General features: G+C 40.0%; 1 protein-coding gene across 4 annotated transcripts in view; it reads right to left on the reverse strand.

The window, feature by feature from the left end:
* PLEKHA5 (pleckstrin homology domain containing A5) overlaps positions 1 to 21,343 on the reverse strand; it is a 239,049-nt gene that overhangs the window by 176,209 nt on the left and 41,497 nt on the right. The gene's annotated exons all lie outside the window — the stretch shown is intronic.

Consider the following 21,343-nt stretch of genomic DNA (forward strand, 5'->3'; position numbering starts at 1 on the left):
AGCAATTACCAGTTTTTGCTTTTTTTTGATCTGTGTAAATGTATAAAAACAAAACTTCAATAACCATCCTTGCACATCATTATAAACTATATGAAAAGTTTAACTTCATACTATTACTATTATATTTGTAGGACAAAGTTGCAGCCATAGAATTTACAGATCGAAGGTTATGAGCATATTATATTTGACTATTCCCACAGGTAGTAAAAGAGAATGACTATTTCCCTATGCCTTCACTAATACGAGGCATTACCACACTTAATTCTTGGCCAATCTGATAGGTGAATAGGATAGCTCATTCCAGCTGGCGTTGTTTTTAGTGGCCATTTGTATTTGTTTTAGTGTGAGTTGACTTTCACTGTTCCCATCTTTTACCCACATTGTCTACTAGTCTGCTCATTATTTTCTTACTGGGAATCAAATATTTTAAAGTGCTACATATTCAAGGTCACTCGATAAAATTTCCTTCATTACAAAAATAATTATGAAAACTGGCTGTAGTTTTCTTGTCATTTGAATTGCTTGTTAAGAATTCTTGGGCTTCCCTGGTGGCGCAGTGGTTGAGAGTCCGCCTGCCGATGCAGGGGACACAGGTTCGTGCCCCAGTCCGGGAAGGTCCCACATGCCACGGAGCAGCTGGGCCCGTGAGCCATGGCCGCTGAGCCTGCGCGTCCGGAGCCTGTGCTCCGCAACGGGAGAGGCCACAGCAGTGAGAGGCCCGCGTACCGCAAAAAAAAAAAAAGAATTCTTGTACTTACTTCTGTCCAAGTCCAACAGAAATGATCACATGTAGATTTGTTTTTATATGTATAAATCTATTGTAAAGATCAATAAAAATGCAACCAAGTGGCACTCTAGTGTGGAAGGAACTAACAGGGACACAGCATCATGCAGGGGAACAGCCAAGAGGCCAGGGTCCATCTAATTCCAGTCTCAGCTCTGCTCCAATAAGCTGAATAACCCATAGGTGTCACCTCAGCCTCAAAGAATCAGCTCCTCATTCAATAAAATGAAAAAGTTGGGCAGAATGATCCCTAAGACTGCTTCCAGGTATAAATCCCATAAACCTAAGAGCTTTCAACATTTTCTTCATAGATTCATAGAACCATGAAATACCTATAGAAGGACATAATGAAATAACTTGATCATTACAGAGTAAAAAAAAATAATAAATATAAATAATGAAAAATATGTGTATTTAAAAAAATAAAACTAAATCATAACAAGATTATCAACATTGTAATATCTCACTTCCTAGACGTTTCATTTTTTTAAAGTACTCAATATGTTAGGAACTTGGGAAAACACGCATATACTGAATATACTCAAAGTATTAACTTACCACCTTCAAATTTTCTCTATAATCATTTTATGAGTAGTTTAGCAGAAATAAAAAATAAGCCTATTTAAGAGTCCACTGCTATTAAAAGCTTCTTGTTGCTGGAATAATGCCACTCACTGGCATCTATGTTATTTTAATTTTTTCAACTGTTGTTTTAAATGAGATGTATCACATTTAACTAGACTTGTATTCGACTTTATGTTCCTACCCATAAAATCAGTTGAGATTTGTGATCAAGTTTTCATGTTTCCACTCATAAAATTATTAAACACAAATCACCTTTCTCCCATGTGAATAATTATTTCAAGACTATGATGCCTATGCTTATTCATTTTATAGTTTTAAAAACTGTGTTTTAAAAAAAGTCTCAAACACAAATTTTATGTAGGTGGAAAATCACTGCTATAGCAACAGTAGCTTTAGTTTATGAGAACTGAAAGGTGAAAAATTCACATTTCCAACACTTGAAAATTAACTATTTGATTTTTGAGGGCTGAGGGCACAGGGTGTAGCCCCTGACCTTTCCACACTACTAACATGAATTGGATCCCAATAAGACTTGGCCAAACTCAAGCCTTAAAAGATAAAAATACATGGTGCTTCCTCTGATGAGATGGTTAATTACTATACATCAAACATGACACTTTAGGCCATCCCCAGGCTATTCACTCCTGACTCGGTTCCAGGGAGTCAAAGGGGTTGGTTAGTAGGATAGTGACAGTTTCGAAGGGTGAGTGATTTGTGCATCCCGAGATCTTTTTGCTAATAAAAAGCACTAGCACCATGTCATGGCTTTGTCTGGGGGAAAAAAGTGCTGGTCCCAGCTAGAACTGGTGTCTCCACCCTCAACTGTAGCTGGCTCCAAGAATGGAGACAGTCTTTTTCTGAGGATCCTTTCCTTACTATTCTGATGGGCAAAGGTTGAAAATTAGCAACAAAAAGAAATTAAAACAGTATTTTCCCATAAACAGATGGCACAATTTTGTGTGCCTGAGTCTATATAAATAAGAAAGGAAAATCAGGGGCGATTTTCCTTAAAAAAAAAAAAAAAAAAAAAAATCTTCCCATTCTATTGCCCAGGTGCAAAACACAGTCCCGGCCGGCACAAGGCCAGCAATCACTACCACGAACTTCAGAACCCAGCAGCACATGACTGACCCACTGAATATGGTAGAGAATATAGTATTCATGATATCACAAAGAGTATCTCCTATGTTTTCTTCTAGAAGTTTTAGTTTTAAAATTTAGATCTATGATCCATTTGGATTTTTATATAAAGCATAAGATACAGGTTGAAGTTCTCTCTCTCTCTTTTTTTGCATATGAACAGTGGTCCCAGCACTGCTTGTTAAAAAGACTAACCTTTCTCCACTGCAATACCTTTGCACCTTTGTAAAAATAAATAAATAAATAGACCATATTTCTATGGGTGTCCTAGACTATTTTATCCCACTGCTATATTATTATTCTATAGACTTTCCCTGAGATCATACTGTCCTGATTACTGAGGCTTTAGAGTAAGCCTTGAAAACAAGTAGTATGAGTTCTCCTACTTTGTTCTTTTAAAACATTTTTCTGGCTTAAATAAAATAAATATATAAATAAATCCACATAAATTTCAGAAGAGCTAATTCAGCTATCTTAAGTAGGGTAAATCTACACTTACAAGCAGCTATTCTTACAGGGTGTTGTTGGAACTCACAGCCAATATCAAGTGTTTCTTTATCCTCATATTAAAAGAAATATTAAAATCTTCCCAGGTGCAGTTAAAGGAGCTGATCATCTCTATGTTTCCCAGACCTTTTATCAAAGTCTGTGACAGAATTTAAATGCTCACCCCCTCAACTGATTTCTTCTTAATAATCTCAGTTTGGGGGGACATTACTTGGCATTACAGTTCTCAAGCTATAAAAAAAAGCTGTTTTTCTCTAGCACCTCCCCACCCCCACCCCATTAAGTCAAGCCAGGCTGCTTGGGGTTTCTCTCTGGAGTAGGGGAAAGAAAGAGACTAGGAGAAATATCTCTATCTCTACTGTAGCTATGATTCTCATTTTACATCTTAAACTGCAGAAAAATTTTCACTTAAGATTTTATGAACTTTGTGCAACTGTCTTATTGGACAAATTCCCAAAGACAATCAGAAATTAGCAACAGTAACAGATGACAACTATAAACAAGAGTTTTACAACTGTGGTTTTTGAAGTATATGAGTTGTGGCACAGTCACCCTCCCAAGTAATTCAACTACCCTCCCAGCCAGCCAGGCTGCTCACTTTTAACTGAAGTATACAAGGAAAGACAGCCAAGTTTCAAAAAATCATGTGGACTCTAAAAATGAAGGATGATAAACTACCTATAAAATAATTACAGGGAGATTTCAGTCATATTTTGTGCAGAAAATTTTTGATCTCCATTAACTGGGTTTAAATGCCCAACAACAAAACCTTAGATAATCATAGTCACTGATGCCCTTTTCTTCCCCCTTACAGTTTGTTTACAGGGAAAGAAAAAATACTCTGTAAACACAGAGTGTAAATATGGTAAATCAAAACTTAAAACACAAAAGAAAGCCATTAAATTATTCACTGAATGTCTTTAAGGCCAGGTTGAAAATGAACCTCTATAAATAAAACACCATCCCACCTACCACAAGTCAGATGGGTGATCCATATTCCACTCCAAAGGTTAAGAAGAAACCTTTCCAACTGAAGAGTGTGACTCTTCAATTTATGACCCGAGTTTCCCACAATTTAATTAGGCTAAAGTCAAGGACCAAGATAAAAATGGCGTCATTAAGATTCTTCTGAATTGCTACCTTACCAGTGTCCCTCATACAATTAAACGTTTTTTGTTTTTTTGTGGTTTTTTTTGCGGTACGCGGGCCTCTCACTGTTGTGGCCTCTCCCGTTGCGGAGCACAGGCTTCAGACGCGTAGGCTCAGCGGCCACGGCTCACAGGCCCATCCGCTCTGCGGCATATGGGATCTTCCCGGACCGGGGCACGAACCCGTGTCCCCTGCATCGGCAGGCAGACTCTCAACCACTGCGCCACCAGGGAAGCCCCAATTAAACGTTTTTACCTCACTCATTCTTATACTTCCAACTTTTTTGTTTAGAAACAAAATACTCGCAGAAACTTCAATACCCAAGTACAGGTTTGGTACAGGGTTTATTTTTAAATTTAAGGGGGAAAAAGAGAAACATTCCAGATAAGCCAACCACAAAAAGATTTTTCTTTTGATCATACAGCAAAGGTCCCACACTTGTGTTTTACCAATAAATGAAAACTAGCAAGAGATGGAGTTCACTGGGATCCGGGTTTCTACCTGACCTTGTTTTACATTTTAATGCAGGATTTATATGCAGGCTACTTCCTAGAGTGGGTCACGTAGGGCTAGGGCTTGCTAGGCAGTTCTAGAACAGACAGAACACACACACTCAACAATACACAGTAAATACTGATAAAATATTCATTTCTTTCGCATATTGCTTTCTCTCTACACATGGTGCTTAACATTCATGTCTTATCTCACACGGCTGCGTGAGGAATGAGAAGAGAATGAATGACAAACAGTTTACAAAAAAGAGTGGACTCCAGTGAGGAATGTTGATACTGGGGAGGCTATGCATGTGTGGGGGCAGGGGGCGTATGGGAGATCTCCTTCCTCTTTACTTCGCTGTGAACCTAAAATTGCTCTGGAAAATAGAGCAGAGAAAAAGGTACACAAAGTAGAAGAACTGCCGGTTATCAGTAATGGCCCGACAGATGTCCAGTCCAAGCTCTAAGAGACTGTGGCCCAATTAAATCTTAACCTGGTTTTCACCTAAGCCCTTTCACGGGAGCCACCGATGATCCTGAGGGATGCAGAAGACAGGTTTGGGAGACCCTAATTGTATAAACACATGTAAGGTCACAAAAAAGACTTGCTAATGGGTTCTTCAATTTATGTATTTCCTGGATGTATATATATTTTTAAATTGAATGAAAGATGCTTTAAATTCTATAGTGCTTTACACTTTTTAGAAGTTTCACACAAATGATTTCATATAAGCCCATAATAACCCTCTTCTCTCCCACCACCCCTATATTGCCCCTGCCTCCCTTCCCTCTCCCCGCTGGTGACCACTGGTTTGTTCTCTGTGTCTGTGGGTCTGCTTCTTTTTTGTTTTATTCACTAGTTTGTTGTGTTTTTAGATTCCACATGTAAGTGCTGTCGCACAGCATTTGACTTTCTCTGACTTCACGTAGCATAATGCCCTCCAAGTCCTGGAGGCATATACATTCTGTTTCACATTTCAATGTTTATGAAATTGGGTTCATCTTAGATTGAATGTTTGAATTTAATGCAGTAGTTTGTTTGTTTTTTTCCCTAGAAAAGTAGGTATTAAACCACTGGGCAATCTTTCAACGTGTCTCAGAAGTCAGTGTGAAACTCGAGTCTACCACTGCTAGACAGAGGCAGTCAACCCAGCACTGTCATACGAATCACTGTAAACTGGATGGGTAAAGGCCAGAAGGTGTTTGAGGCCCTCCCAGTACTGGACAGGAAGAGAGGGCTCTGATTCCCTTCCATGCAGTATCAGCGGAAACCAACTAGGCAAGCAACACTAACGCCATTCGTTAGTGGTGGCTTTAGTTTACAACCACTTCCCCCCCACCCTTTTTTTTTTTTTTAACTTGATAATCTTTAAATAGACCTTTACTTAGGTCCAAAGATAAAGCTGAAAACTGGTCTAAGTTAACCACTGGGTCTAAACTAGCTGTATGACATCAGCCAAGCTGCTAAACCCATTAGGGATAACCCAATTTTTCTTTAAGTGTAAAAAGAAGAGAAAGATGACACATACTTCCTAGGACTACTATCAGAATAAAATAAACCAAGCAATTTGTTTTATCTTTCATAAGTTATTTTGAAATAATAACTATTGCATCTCATTATTTGCATGTCTACTATGTACCAGGAACTCAAAGTATGTTACTTTAATCCTGTGTGACAGTAATTAATCTCACTTTGCAGAAAAAGAAACAAGAGACTCAAAGGGGTTATATGGCTTAGAATCTGGTCTGGGATTCGAAGCCAAGTCTGGCTGATTCCAAAGCCCAGCTTTTTCCACTTCATCAAGTTGACTCCAGAATATTGATTTACTATTTCACCATAATTGATTTACTATTTCACCATCATTCACTTACCTTTAACTGTATTTCTGAATATAACACATTTTTAAAAGAAATCTCAAAATTTGGCATTACCCACTACTATTACACCCTTCCCCTTATAAGGGAAAGAAGAGCTCTTTCTTATTGATGTTACTTGTAATAAAGCATTATGAAAATCAGAACGTGTGCACGTGTGCGTACGGGGGAAGAGGAATACGTGGGAAGATACAGAATTTTAAGTAAATTTAACATTCAAACAAAGGCAAAGATATTGGTACCAAGTTTTTATTTCTCCTACCCAAAAGAAATTGCTAGATAGCTATTAGTTTGTAAATCACAGCAATAAACTGCGTCCACTTCAGAGTCTTGTGGTTTCCACAAACGTACTTGCCACAGTTGATTTGTTTCATCTATGGTGTAAATAAGGTATAACTCACTGTGGCTGTACAAACTCTGACGTTTACTTTGTATTATGATAGCCTATTTACACATAAAGCAGAAAAAAATTTTTTCCACTGATGGAATCCAAATACATGATTTCAGTGAAAAGTAAATCTCAAAAACCATTAAGTCAGCCAAGGAGAATACTTCAAAACAAATGAAGCAAAATGGTAGCCAGGAGTTGGTTCCTTCTGTTTATCTGCGACAGCTTATATCCTGAAGCCAATCTGAAGGCTGTCTCTATTCAAAACACAAGGCTTTAATGGATTGAACTCTATGGTTCAAAAGTAATCAAGATCTCCTTCAGGGGCTGGGTGCTGGGGGAGACAACATATAGAAGCTTAAAGAACTCAAGCACTACCAAGGATGCCTTACAGAAGGATGACGCCTAGGAAGATCTCCAGCATCCAATGACAAGTGGAAGAGGGCCATCTCAAGGGTTGTCATTTTCCCCAGCAGTATTTAGCTTCCCTGCATAGGGAAGCTGATCTAGGGTTAAGAGTTTTTCTCGGTGTTTATAGCAAAATAGAAAAGAACACGAGGAAATCAGATGAGATTCACGGAGTTGAGAAGATCAAAGGAATATGTCATAGACCATTAGTTGGGAAGGCTCACCACCCCACAGTTCTCCTGACACTTAACAAGAGCCCTAAAGGCCACGTCTACACTGTTAAAGTTGAAGCATTAAAAAATGCTTTTTTGGTTCAAAAACAGCCCAATAACAGCAAATTATTATGATTCAATCTATTGATACCACATATGGCTCTGTCTCCCATCCACAAAGCAAATCTGATTCTCTCTCTTGGGAATTTGAGGCTTGAGTGAAGAGATGGTCAGAGCTGAGTCACCTTACTGAAAGCGCTCCAGCGGCTTCAGAAGCTCCTACTGCTAGGGCCCTTGATCCCTGCCCCGCACAAAATCTGTCTGTGCAACAATTCATTCAAGACGGCAAGCTCCCCAAGAATCCTTTCAATGACCCATTTCAACAAATAAGTTCTTTTGATGAGGTTAGACTTGAGTTTCTGTCCTGGCAGCACAAGGAACCTTAACAAATACTAACTGTGAGCCTGGGAGGCTGGACAGGTGGTTCCAGCTGACGCTTGAGTCACCAGTCCAGGAACCAAATTTTGCTTCTCTTTCTGTTGCTCACAGAAGCTGGGCGTGACTGCTGAGTAAGCAAAATACAGCAAGCAAGCAAGGTTTTCCTCTTTCTTCTTCCAGAGACCTTACAGTTGTTGCACATATACAGACTTGCTCAAAGCATGTTATGTAAACCGAAGGAGAGGATTATGTTAATATAATGTCTAGAGAGGCTCAGGAACTTCGGTTATTTTTAATAGTAACTTGAATACTCACACACGTTAAGGAAATTAAAGTAATATAAAGTGCTCATTAAAAACACAGTCCCTCATGGAAGCAATCTAAGTGTCCATCGACAGATGAATGGATACAGAAGATATGGCACATATATACAATGGAATATTACTCAGCCATAAAAAGAAATGAAATTGAGTTATCTGTAGTGGGGTGGATGGACCTAGAGTCTGTCACACAGAGTGAAGTAAGTCAGAAAGAGAAAAACAAATACCGTACGCTAACACATATATATGGAATCTAAAAAAAAAAAGTCATGAAGAACCTAGGAGTAAGACAGGAATAAAGACACAGACCTACTAGAGAATGGACTTGAGGATATGGGGAGGGGGAAGGGTAAGCTGGGATGAAGTGAGAGAACGGCATGGACATATATACACTACCAAACGTAAAACAGATAGCTAGTGGGAAGCAGCCACATAGCACAGGGAGATCAGCTCAGTGCTTTGTGACTACCTAGAGGGGTGGGATAAGGGAGGGTGGGAGGGAGACACAAGAGGGAGGAGATATGGGAATGTATGTATATGTATAGCTGATTCACTTCGTTGTACAGCAGAAACTAACACACCATTGTAAAGTAATTATACTCCAATAAAAATGTTAAAAAAAAAGGAACAAAGTTGAAAAACAAACAAACAAAAAAAACCCCACAGTCGCTAAAGTTATCATGATCCCAGTTTCCACTAAAAAGAATCTATTTTAACTTCACTCAGCACACAGCCTCGCAGGTATACCCGCCTTCCCCATGACTCGGTGTGAGATGGCATGAAGAGCACAGGAAATGGCAGCAAGTAGAGCCTCATGTAATTAGATGATAAACCTATAACTGGGGACCAACTCGGAGTATGGAGAAGATTTCCTAAATCTAAGAGCATACCATACCCTCCGAGCCAACGAAAGGGACTTCACCTTCTCCACGATACAGTGTTTAATGCTTAGTGATGCTGCCTTATGTTTGAGGCAATGTGGCTCTCTCTGCTTCAAACGGCCCAGAGAACTGAAAACTTTCTCCCGTACTCCATCCTAGTCATTAATTAGAAGGATAATTTAAAATACTTCATAATAGTTTTATATGTGTTCATACAATCCTATACATTTTAAAAAGTTAATTCTACTGCGACTAGTAACCAACTACTTGGCAAAAACAGATTAGACTCTATGCAAAACCGTTTCCAGGTGGACTAGAAATGTAAATATGAAGAATAAAAACACAAACATATAGAAGGAAACAGCTACTTTTAAAAGCCAAGAATAAATCCAAGCATGACGCCAAAAACAGAAATCAAAAAAGGAAAAGACTGATAGATTTCACTACAACAGAACAAAAACTTCTCTGGCAATAAAGAAATGACAATCAAAATACAAATGAAAAACATATTAAAAATCAAAAGAAAATGACTAATTTATCAAACAAAAATGGATACCAAAGACAATCAATTTGGAGACCAATACAGGAATGTGTATCGGAACCTTAAAAATGGGCTTACCTTTTGACCCATCAAATTCTACTTCTAATAACTTAGTCTTTGAAAACACTTTTCTTATCAAGGATTCGCTTTAGCATTGTTAATGCCTGGCAAAAATAAATCAAACAAAAACTGCCAATACGAGCATGTTAAATTATAATCATCCCATTCTTTCAATGAAATAATCTACTACCATTAAAAAACAGAGTGAGATATATCTCTATGCATTGACATGAAAAGATAGTCACAATGTACTACTAGTAAGTGGGGGGCGGGGCGGGAAACAGATCAAAAAACAATAAAAATGGGGCTTCCCTGGCGGCGCAGTGGTTGAGAGTCCGCCTGCCGATGCAGGGAACATGGGTTCGTGCCCCGGTCCAGGAGGATCCCACATGCAGCAGAGCGGCTGGGCCCGTGAACCATGGCCGCTGAGCCTGCGCGTCCGGAGCCTGTGCTCCGCAACGGGAGAGGCCACAACAGTGAGAGGCCCGCGTACCGCAAAAAAAACCACAAAAAAACAAAAAAACAATAAAAATGATGTGCACGGCCAAGACTGTGGCCTATTCAAGTACGTTCTTCCTGGGCACACAGTAGACTACATTTCCGCCCCCATCCTTCCTCCTGACACACTCAGTTTGCTGTGCCTTGTGAGTACGTTCTCTGCAACACACCATGAGCCGAGCTGTAACCTTGGAGCTACATGCTAGAGGTGGCAGAGACACCAAGTTCCTGAAACACCGCGAGGAGTGGAAACAGCCCCACCCTACCCCCAGCTGGAGCATCTACCCTGGGCTGCTGTGTGGGAGAAAAATAAACTGCTGTGTCTGTGCATGACATTTCAGGCCCACATGGCTTCGTCTACCCTGCCTAGTGGAGTAGCATACCAGCAGTTTCATTTTTTAAGGAAATCTATATGTGCACGTAACTATTTAAAAAGATCTAGAAAGATATGCATAAAAACGTATCTTTATGACATTTAACCCTATGGTTGCATGCAGTTTTAAACTCTTTTCTTCTCATTGCTGTACAGCACTTCATTGTGTGAATACACCTCAGTTTATTTACCTACGACTGACGGGCATTTGAGTAGTTTCCAGTGTTTTTCTGCTGTTATTATACGTGTCTTTCAGTGAACATATATTCATATTTCTGTTGTGTACTTACATAAGAGAGGAATTACTGGGTCACAGGATATGCATATGTTCAGCTTTAGTAAATATGACCAAACTAAATACTGCCAAGTGATGGCGCCAACTTGCACTCCCACCGGCAGCACAGGAGAGTCCTAGCTGCTCCAACATCCTTGTCAACACTTCTTTTTCATTGTCTCCCTTCTGGTGGGTAAGTACCATATGCTTTTAATTATTCTCAACATAAAATAATTTATTATCTAAAATTAAAGGAAGTTTAATTACAGTGCACCTCTACAATGACATGTGATTTCAAAGCTATATATAAATGTGTTCTCAATGATGTAAAATAATGTTCAGAAAACAGTATAAGAAAATCGGCCGCCACTCTGTAAAGTGAATTAGTTGTAGACACTTGCAACCTGACCTTCTTTGACTTACAGAAAACTATTCTCCCCATGCTTGTAACTCACGTGGAAATATCACGTGGGCTCTGACATCAGAGTGCCTGGGCTGGAGTCCTGCATCCACGACACACTGTGCAGTGTGACCTCGGGCTCTAAGCTCACTAACTGGCCACTTCTGACCTTTCACCACTTAAAGGAAAGGTTAAGAGCTTGGTTCCTACAAGTAAGCTGCCTGAGTTCAAACCCTGCTCTGCAATTTCATAAATCTCTCTGGGCCTCATCCTCATCTATAAGCAGAGGGAATCAAAGGTCGAACATCACATGAGACTGTATAAGAAATGAATGGATGTTTATATGCCCAGCACCCAGGACGCTGTCTGACATACTGCACATTTGCAACTATCACTGCTGCTGCTGCTGCTGCTGCTAGCACCACCGTCACCACCGCCAGTCACATATCTAATAGACAAATAAATAAGAAGCCAATGAAATCATCAGAAGGCAAGATAGCACCTGGACCTCAATACACCTGAGCTTGTTCTCTAAGACTGACAGTTAATCATCTGCGATCACGTGGCCAGACAGTGAGGGGTCTCAAGTAACCTTCCCCTTTACCTACTTCCAAGTAGATTCAAAGTCCTTTGCAAGTCAGGTGGAAAGACAAGCTTCCACCAGGGAAATCCCAACACAAAGCACGAAGATAGTGAAACATGGGCACCATGTTGTATCTGAAAATTCGTTACAATGACATTTGCAATAGCCTCCTAACTCATTTTTCTACATCTATTCTGGCCTCTCTAACCTCGTCTCACTGGATGAGGTTTTCAAAACAGAAATGTGATGCTGGCACTCTTCTGCTCTGAGGACAAACACAAAAATCCTTAACATGGCCTTCTTGATCCTGTTTGGTAATGATTCCGTGCCTACTTCTCCTGCCTCAGCTTGCCCCAGACTTCTCCGTCTACAAAAACCCACCACACTTCCTCCCTCCAGAGGGCTTTTGGGCAAACGTTTCCCTGTGCCTACAATGAGCCGCCTTTCTGTCTTTGCCTGGATAATTCCCATTTATCCTGTGGATCTCTGTCTGATTCAGTCAGCTCCCTGCAGACTAGGTCTTAGAACACTGTGAGCCCCTCCTTCATCAAGCTTATCACACTTGCAATTTGACCTTGATTTGTGTGACAGCTGGTGTACTGACTGCCTCCCCCCCACCAAAACAAAGGCTCCATGAGGACATCTGTGCTCACCACAGTAACCCTGGTGAAGAACACACAACCTAGGGCAAAGGAGAGGCTGAATTCACATCTTCTGGTCAATCAGGTGAATAAAGAAAATGGAAGAAATGAAAGACCGTGGCATGAAAGTATCTCGGGTCAAACCTACAGGGAAATGACAGGATTTCAAAACCTGAAGCTGTCAGCATAGCTAAGGACTATAAAAACATTATCTCTGCAAGAGCGAATCTGCCCACAGCCATGTTTCCAAAGTGGAAAAAAAAAGAAGCCTCAGAAGACCTGCAGAGTCTCATGTAAGCGTGATGCCAACACCAAAATCAAGAATTCTTTCTGCGGTTTCCTAAATCAAATAAGCGACTGCATCTACTGCCACTTTTATCCGTCTTCTGCGTAAGGAAGCTATATTCAGTTCACCCCTTTTGAATGCCACATTTTAGCTCTCCTTGGTTCCCAGAAGAATCTGAGATCAGATTACGGCTCCAAGGTTACCCTGGAGAGGCTGCTTTCATCACTGGTCTATGGACAAAGCCTGGACTGCAAAAAGGGAAACCATCCTGAACAGATACAACAACTGGGTAAGTATGGGGTAAGGTAAGGTGGGGCCTGGGTGTGTGAACAGTTATCATCCTGTTTATGAAAACAGAGAGTAGGGATTATCTGTCTGGATGAATATGTGCAACAACGTCCTTCACTTTTTATTTTCTCGTAGTGGAAAGAGAATGTATAGAAGTCTTTTGTTTGTTTTTAGTTGCAGCATGCAAACTCTTAGTCGCGGCACACATGCGGAATCTAGTTCCCCAACCAGGGATCGAACCCTCACCCCCTCCACTGGGAGCGTGGAGTCTTACCCACTGGACCACCAGGGAAGGCCCTATGTATAGAAGTTTTAAAGCTGGCTTATTTGATAAATTTGCTAACTCAATTTAAACAAAATATAAGGTGGACTGCACAGTAACAGACACAAGGGTCACAAAGAGTGACAAATCACAGGTCAAATGGTCTACATAATTAGGAAAAACTAAATTGACGTTGCCACGATCACTACTACCTTCAAAAGGAAGAAAGGGAGAAAAGGTGAAATACACAGGGCTCTAATTTTAAAGTTGTTTATCATTACATATAATAGCTACCAACACAGAAACCAGACACTTAACTGGTAAACTGCATGATCTGGAACTTCTCCTGGACAGCTGACAGTCTTTGAGTAGGTGCCAGGGACGTAAGTTCCTGGCTCACAGTCACTAGTCAGCTGAGGTACAAAAGGACAAATTTGGGATGTGGCAGACCATTTAGGGGTGATAATCAACAGCGTGCGAAAGCTGAGTACAGACACAAAGATCCCGCCCAGGAGAAGATAGCCAGACACTCAAATGAAAAACAGAGGCAAAAGCAGACGTAATTAGGTAACACTGGTATCTTTGGCCATTTAGGTATAAAACGTCAGGAACAGGACATTTAGTACCATGATGTATTTGCATGGCTGCAGTTTCAACGAGGTCAATATTACCTGGAATAAGCTAGATAATATTAAATCAAGTATTAAATTTAAATTAAATTTTCTTCAACCCTGTCCTAACCTGGGACTTCTTTTATGTTTTGGCATTAGAAAAGAACTGTTACTGTTTTTTCTTAAAGCCCACACACAATTTATAGAAAAAAAAAAGTGCACTAGGAGAGGCTGTATAGTGTCACATTAAGAGCAAGCACTTTGGGACCAGATATCACCTGTGTGACCTTGGGAAGTCACTCATCTCCTTTTGCCCCAGTTTCCTTCTGTAACATGTCGAAAATAATAGTATCTACTTCCTAGTTACAAGGATTAACTGTATTAATATTTATAGAAGTACAAAGACCTGGAACACGGCAAGCTTTATATAAGTATCTGTTGAAAACACACTCTTAACATTCTTTGATTCCTTTAGTTAAGTCAATTTCTAAAATTCCATGTCATAAAACACATGAAAGAGTTTAAGTATATATATATATATATATATATATATATATATATATATATATTTTTTTTTTTTTTTTTTTTTTTTTTTTTTTTTGCGGTACACGGGCCTCTGACTGCCATGGCCTCTCCCGTTGCGGAGCACAGGCTCCGGACGCGCAGGCTCAGCGGCCATGGCTCACGGGCCCAGTCGCTCCGCGGCATGTGGGATCCTCCCAGACCGGGGCACGAACCCGCGCCCCCTGCATCGGCAGGCGGACTCTCAACTGCGCCACCAGGGAAGCCCTAAGTATATATTTTAAGAGATCTAATTGCTCATACCTTCTACTCATGCTATAAATACCTTCTGCTCATGCAACAAATTCTATTAAAAGAAAAGTGCCCATCTTTTACTTTTATTCAACTTACATAAAGGAATGGCCAGAAAAAAACAGCCATCATTTACTGAGTACTTACTTTGTACTATTCATACTTTACATCACTTGGCCCTTACAACAATCCTATAAATTAGATGTTATTAACCCCATTTCATAGATGAGGAAACTGAGATGCAGAGGTTAAATGACTTGCCCAAGGACACAGCTAATAAGGTTAAAACACAGCTAATAAGGTTAAAGCTGGAATTCAAATCTGGGTTTTTCTGATTCCAAAGTCTATCTTCTTAATCACAAAATACCTTGCTTCTAAAAATAGTTTTGTCATCTACTAGGTACAATGGTCTTTAAATACGTAGCTTAAACGCAGGTAGACCTAAAAAAAAAAAAATCAGATCTTAATAAAAACTAGGTTTTTAAATAGTAAATGGGTAAATAAAAGTAAAGTAAATAAGTAAATAGTAAATAAAAACTAGGTTTTTAAATAGTAAATGGGTATTCCAGAGCACTTGGTAATAAACATAGTAGTTTCTCATAATTACTTCTAAAATCAAACTGACCAACTGAAAAATCGTTGTACTAACAAGTATCACAACAGTTAGCTGAAAATGCTGGGCACCATAATTTCAGAATATTATTTATTTCTGAAAAGAGTGAAAGGGAATTCTTTTTTTTTTTTTTAAGGAGTGAGATTCTGAGGCTTGGGATGTGGACATCTGTGTCCATCCACTAATGATTCTGAATTCCCAGATGGCCTGGAACTCTCTGGCCCCACTTCTCCCCAAGAAAGGCTAGTGCTGACCCCTTGCTTGAAGATGATGCAGAAGCCCCTGCCTTGCAAGGCAGCAGGATAAGCAGGGGCCCCGACTGGTTTCCTCCTAAGAGCTGAATAAGAGGGGTCCTTTGGTCCAGGATAAATATTAATATAGCTGATGTCAATACAAAGCAAAGAGCTGGAGTTAAAATGCCTAATTTCTAAATCATATTTTTAAGTTCAAATGAATCACTCATGAAAGTAAAATGTGAAAATAGGTATAATGGGAACACTAAATGCAAATGCCAATATTCCACTCCTTTTTTTAAATTTTTATTTTTTGCGGTACGCGGGCCTCTCACTGTTGCGGCCTCTCCCGTCGCGGAGCACAGGCTCCGGACGCGCAGGCTCAGCGGCCATGGCTCACGGGCCCAGCCGCTCCACAGCATGTGGGATCCTCCCGGACCGGGGCACGAACCCGTGTCCCCTGCATCGGCAGGCGTACTCTCAACCACTGCGCCACCAGGGAAGCCCTCCATTCCTTTTTTACAGGAAGTAAGGGAGCGGTGGGAGGAGCAACACAAAAGCCAGCGAGCCTGGCGTCCAGGCACACAGCTACCTCTGGTATTTCAGTGAAGAACGGGCAGCTACCTTCGGATTTACATCACAACACCCTGTTCACTACTTGTTCAAGATGAAATAAAGAGTTTCTTAGTGAAATCCAATTTCCTAGTCTGTAAACCTGTCTACACATGCATATCCCCTTAGGAATGGGATCTCTTCCCAATGTTGTATTCCCTAAGGGTCCAATCATGGTGCCTCCAGAGTTAACCTTCAATAAATCTTTGCTACTGAAAAGTTACTAAATCTTCCACACTTCTATATATTTTACAACTTGAAAGGGCAGGTAAATAATGGTACCTGGGACAATACTAATTACTTTCCCTTTTGGGAACCCTCTTTATAACTGCTCACAGTGTAACTAGGATGTCGCCACACCTGCTAATGTGGTCTGTGTGTTTTAAATAGTCTGACCAAAACATACAGAAGTTCGAGAGAATACAAGACATTATAAATCACTAAGCGTAGGAAGTTCCCCAGAGCAGATGCTGCAGAGAACCTGCCCTGTCTTGGTTACAGCACAAGCTGAACAGGTATTACAGGTTTCTACTTTGAGCTCTTTTCTATACTCTATGCTTCAGACCTTATCTCTGAATGTCAAAGATTCCATCACTGCCTATGTAAAACTGATTAAGGATGTGAGCGAACTAAACACTCTCCCAAAATCTGTAAAAATGATGTCTAAGATGCTAACATAAAAGGTTCCTATTCAGAAATAAGATGCTTTTGATTGAAGCTTTACTATATGATTGAAAGGAAACAAGGGTTAAACAACAAAGAAGTGAGGTACTCACATCCTAGGTTTCTAAATAAAACAACAAACGTGTGCCAAGCATCAGGGATGGACCAGGTATAAGGATGCATGCATGTAAGCCTGACTTAATGGTATAAGAGTTCATACTCCTTACAAAGCCACTTACAGAATACTAAATAAGAAAACCAAACTTCACATGATACTCCCTAGAAGACCGGTAATCTGTCCACCTGTGGGAACATCATCCTCACCCTACCAGGAGAAAATTTTTCAGCAGCTCCAAAACCATAACCTTTAAGGTATTTTGCACATTCTGAGTGGATGCCTGTGTCCCCCAAACCAGAGTCTTCATGGAGGAAAGAGCAAGGTTGTTTTCGTTTTTTGTTTTTACCTCCTGGCAGGAGGTTCTTTAATTGGCTGCTTTTGAGGAGAAAAGCTTCACCTGGGCCTCCCCATCGCTCGCATTACCTCCTGAACCATCCCCCCTCCCCAACTGGTGCGTAGAAATATTCTCCTCCACGAAACCAGTCCCTGGTGCCAAAAAGGTTGGGGGCCGCTGATATAAGCAACATTCGAGACTTCGGGGTTGCAACGGGATCAACAACAGAAGGGGAAGAAGAGTTTCTCTTGGAAGAAAAGAATAAAGGTCACTCCTTTTAAAACAGACAGAATGGAAGCAAAGATGGGATAAAACTGTATCTTGGTTTGGGTGGTGAAAGAAAACAAAATTCTTATCAGGCAGCCTTACTCTTCTCTGGAGAGAGAAGGGACAGGGGTTGTTGGATAACCTCTGAAGAGGTATTAGAAACCATTTAAAGGGTCACTGAGTATTACTGAGGACCAAAGTGAGACTCAGAAATTAGAAATTTGTAACGACCCCAAATGCCAGAGTTATTTTTCCCAAAGAGCGGATAAGAAGTTCTGGGTGAGTACCCACACTGAAAAACTTAGAATGGAAAACATGAACAAGAAGTCAGCCACAGTTTTCCAGAGGACACTGGAACTCACCAGCAACACACAGCAGACGTAACATCTGGGGGCATAAACACCTCCACCCCAGACAGGATGGCGGAAAGACAAACACAGGTGGGTTCAAACTCTTGTTCCTAGTTAACTAGCTATGATGTTGGTCAAGCTAACTTACCTCTGATTTCATTTGTATCGTATTTTGCATTGTGCTTTGTCAATCATTTCACGTCTTTTGTTTGTTTTTGTTTGTTTCCCTTGTTAAGGGAAAGGTCTTGTGACTTTTCTTTTGCCTTTATTTCTTTATTCTTTATATAGCAGGTTCTTATTAGTCATCAATTTTATACACATCAGTATATACATGTCAATCCCAATCGCCCAATTTAGCACACCACCATCCCCACCTCACCGCGGTTTTCCCCCCTTGGTGTCCATACGTTTGTTCTCTACATCTGTGTCTCAACTTCTGCTCTGCAAACCGGTTCATCTGTACCATTTTTCTAGGTTCCACATACATGCATTAATATACATTTGTTTTTCTATTTCTGACTTACTTCACTCTGTATGACAGTCTATAGATCATCCACGTCTCTACAAATGACCCAATTTCGTTCCTTTGTATGGCTGAGTAATATTCCGTTGTACATATGTACAACATCTTCTTTATCCTTTCGTCTGTCGATGGGCATTTAGGTTGCTTCCATGACCTGGCTATTGTAAACAGTGCTGCAATGAACAGTGGGGTGCATGTGTCTTTTTTTTTTTAACATCTTTATTGGAGTATAACTGCTTAACAATGGTGTGTTAGTTTCTGCTTTATAACAAAGTGATTCAGTTATACATATACATATGTTCCCATATCTCTTCCCTCTTGCGTCTCCCTCCCTCCCACCCTCCCTATCCCACCCCTCTAGGTGGCCACAAACCACCTAGCTGACCTCCCTGTGCTATGCGGCTACTTCCCACTAGCTATCTATTTTACGTTTGGTAGTGTATATATGTCCATGCCACTCTCTCACTTTGTCACAGCTTACCCTTCCCCCTCCCCATATCCTCAAGTCCATGCTTTTTTTTTTTCTTAGATTCCATATATATGTGTTAGCATACGGTATGTGTTTTTCTCTTTCTGACTTACTTCACTCTGTATGACAGACTCTAGGTCCATCCACCTCACTACAAATATCTCAATTTCATTTCTTTTTATGGCTGAGTAATATTCCATTGTATATACGTGCCACATCTTCTTTATCCATTCATCCGATGATGGACACTTAGGCTGCTTCCATGTCCTGGCTATTGTAAATAGAGCTGCAATGAACATTTTGGTACATGACTCTTTTTGAATTATGGTTTTCTCAGGGTATATGCCCAGTAGTGGGATTGCTGGGTCCTATGGTAGTTCTGTTTTTAGTTTTTTGAGGAACCTCCATACTGTTCTCCATAGTGGCTGTATCAATTTACATTCCCACCAACAGTGCAAGAGGGTTCCCTTTTCTCCGCACCCTCTCCAGCATTTGTTATTTGTAGACTTTTTAATGATGGCCATTCTGACTGATGTGAGGTGGTACCTCACTGTAGTTTTGATTTGCATTTCTCTAATAATTAGTGATGCTGAGCAGATTTTCATATGCCTCTTGGCCATCTGTATGTCTTCTCTGGAGAGATGTCTATTTAGGTCTTCTGCCCATTCTTCGATTGGGTTGTTTGCTTTTTTTATATTGAGCTGCATGAGCTGTTTATATATTTTAGAGATTAATCCTTTGTCCATTGATTCATTTGCAAATATTTTTTTCCCATTCTGAGGGCTGTCTTTTCGTTTGGTTTATACTTTCCTTTGATGTGCAAAAGCTGTTAAGTTTCATTAGATCCCATTTGTTTATTTTTGTTTCCATTACTCTAGGAGGTGGGTCAAAAAAGATCTTGCTGTGATTTATGTCAAAGAGTGTTCTTCCTATGTTTTCCTCTAAGAGTTTTATAGTGTCTGGCGTTACATTTAGGTCTTTAATCCATTTTATTTTTGTGTATGGTGTTAGGTAGTGTTCTAATTTCATTCTTTTACATGGAGCTGTCCAGTTTTCCCAGCACCACTTATTGAAGAGACTGTCTGCTCCATTGTATATCCTTGCCTCCTTTGTGATGGATTAGTTGACCATAGGTGCGTGGGTTTATCTCTGCGCTGTTTATCCTGTTCCATTGATCTGTATTTCTGTTTTCGTGCCAGTACCATATTGTCCTGATTACTGTAGCTTTGTAGTATAGTCTGAAGTCAGGGAGTCTGATTCCTCCAGCTCCATTTTCTTCTCTCAAGATTGCTTTGGCTATTCGAGGTCTTTTGTGTCTCCATGCAAGTTTTAAGATTTTTTGTTCTAGTTCAGTGAGAAATGCCACTGGTAATTTGATAGGGATTGCACTGATTTGGAGATCGCTTTGGGTACTATAGTCATTTTCCAAATATCGTTTCTTCCAATCCAAGAACATGGTATATCTCTCCATCTTTGTGTCATCTTTGATTTCTTTCATCAGTTTCTTATAGTTTTCTGAGTACAGGTATTTTACCTCCTTCGGTAGGTTTATTCCTAGGTATTTTATTCTTTTTGTTGCAATGGGGAATGGGATTGTTCCCTTAATTTCTCTTTCTGATGTTTTGTTGTTAGTGTATAGGAATGCAAGAGATTTCTGTGCATTAATTTTGTATCCTGCAACTTTACCAATTCATTGATTAGCTCTAGTAGTTTTCTGGTGACATCTTTAGGATTTTCTATGTATAGCAGTATCATGTCATCTGCAAACAGTGACAGTTTTACTTCTTTTCCAATTTGGATTCCTTTTATTTTCTTTTCTCCTCTGATTGCCGTGGCTAGGACTTCCATAACTATGTTGAATAATAGTGGAGAGAGTGGACATCCTTCTCTTGTTCCTGACCTTAGAGGAAATGCTTTCAGTTTTTCACCACTGAGAATGATGTTTGCTGTGGGTTTGTCATATATGGCCTTTATTATGTTGAGGTAGGTTTCCTCTATGCTCACTTTCTGGAGAGTTTTTGTCATAAATTGGTGTTGAATCTTGTCAAAAGCTTTTTCTGCATCTATTGAGATGATCATTTTTTTTTGTTTGCTTTTCTTTTTTCACACACACACACTGTATTTTATTTTTACAAGAGAGAAATAAACTGACACCAAGCATTGTAAGTGGATGAACACAACAAAAGCGATGATTGCAATTACCAAACACGAAACACACTCATACTATGTCATAATATTGACATTCAGTCCAGCAATCCTCCACTGTAACAGCTCCTTTATTTTGCAGTGAAAATTGATTTGTATATTTTTTGCCTCTGAGTCCGTGTGGGATTTTTTTAAATTATTATTC

Source organism: Stenella coeruleoalba (genome assembly GCF_951394435.1).
Source record: "Stenella coeruleoalba genome assembly, chromosome: 11".
NCBI classification, from domain to species: Eukaryota; Metazoa; Chordata; class Mammalia; order Artiodactyla; family Delphinidae; genus Stenella; species Stenella coeruleoalba.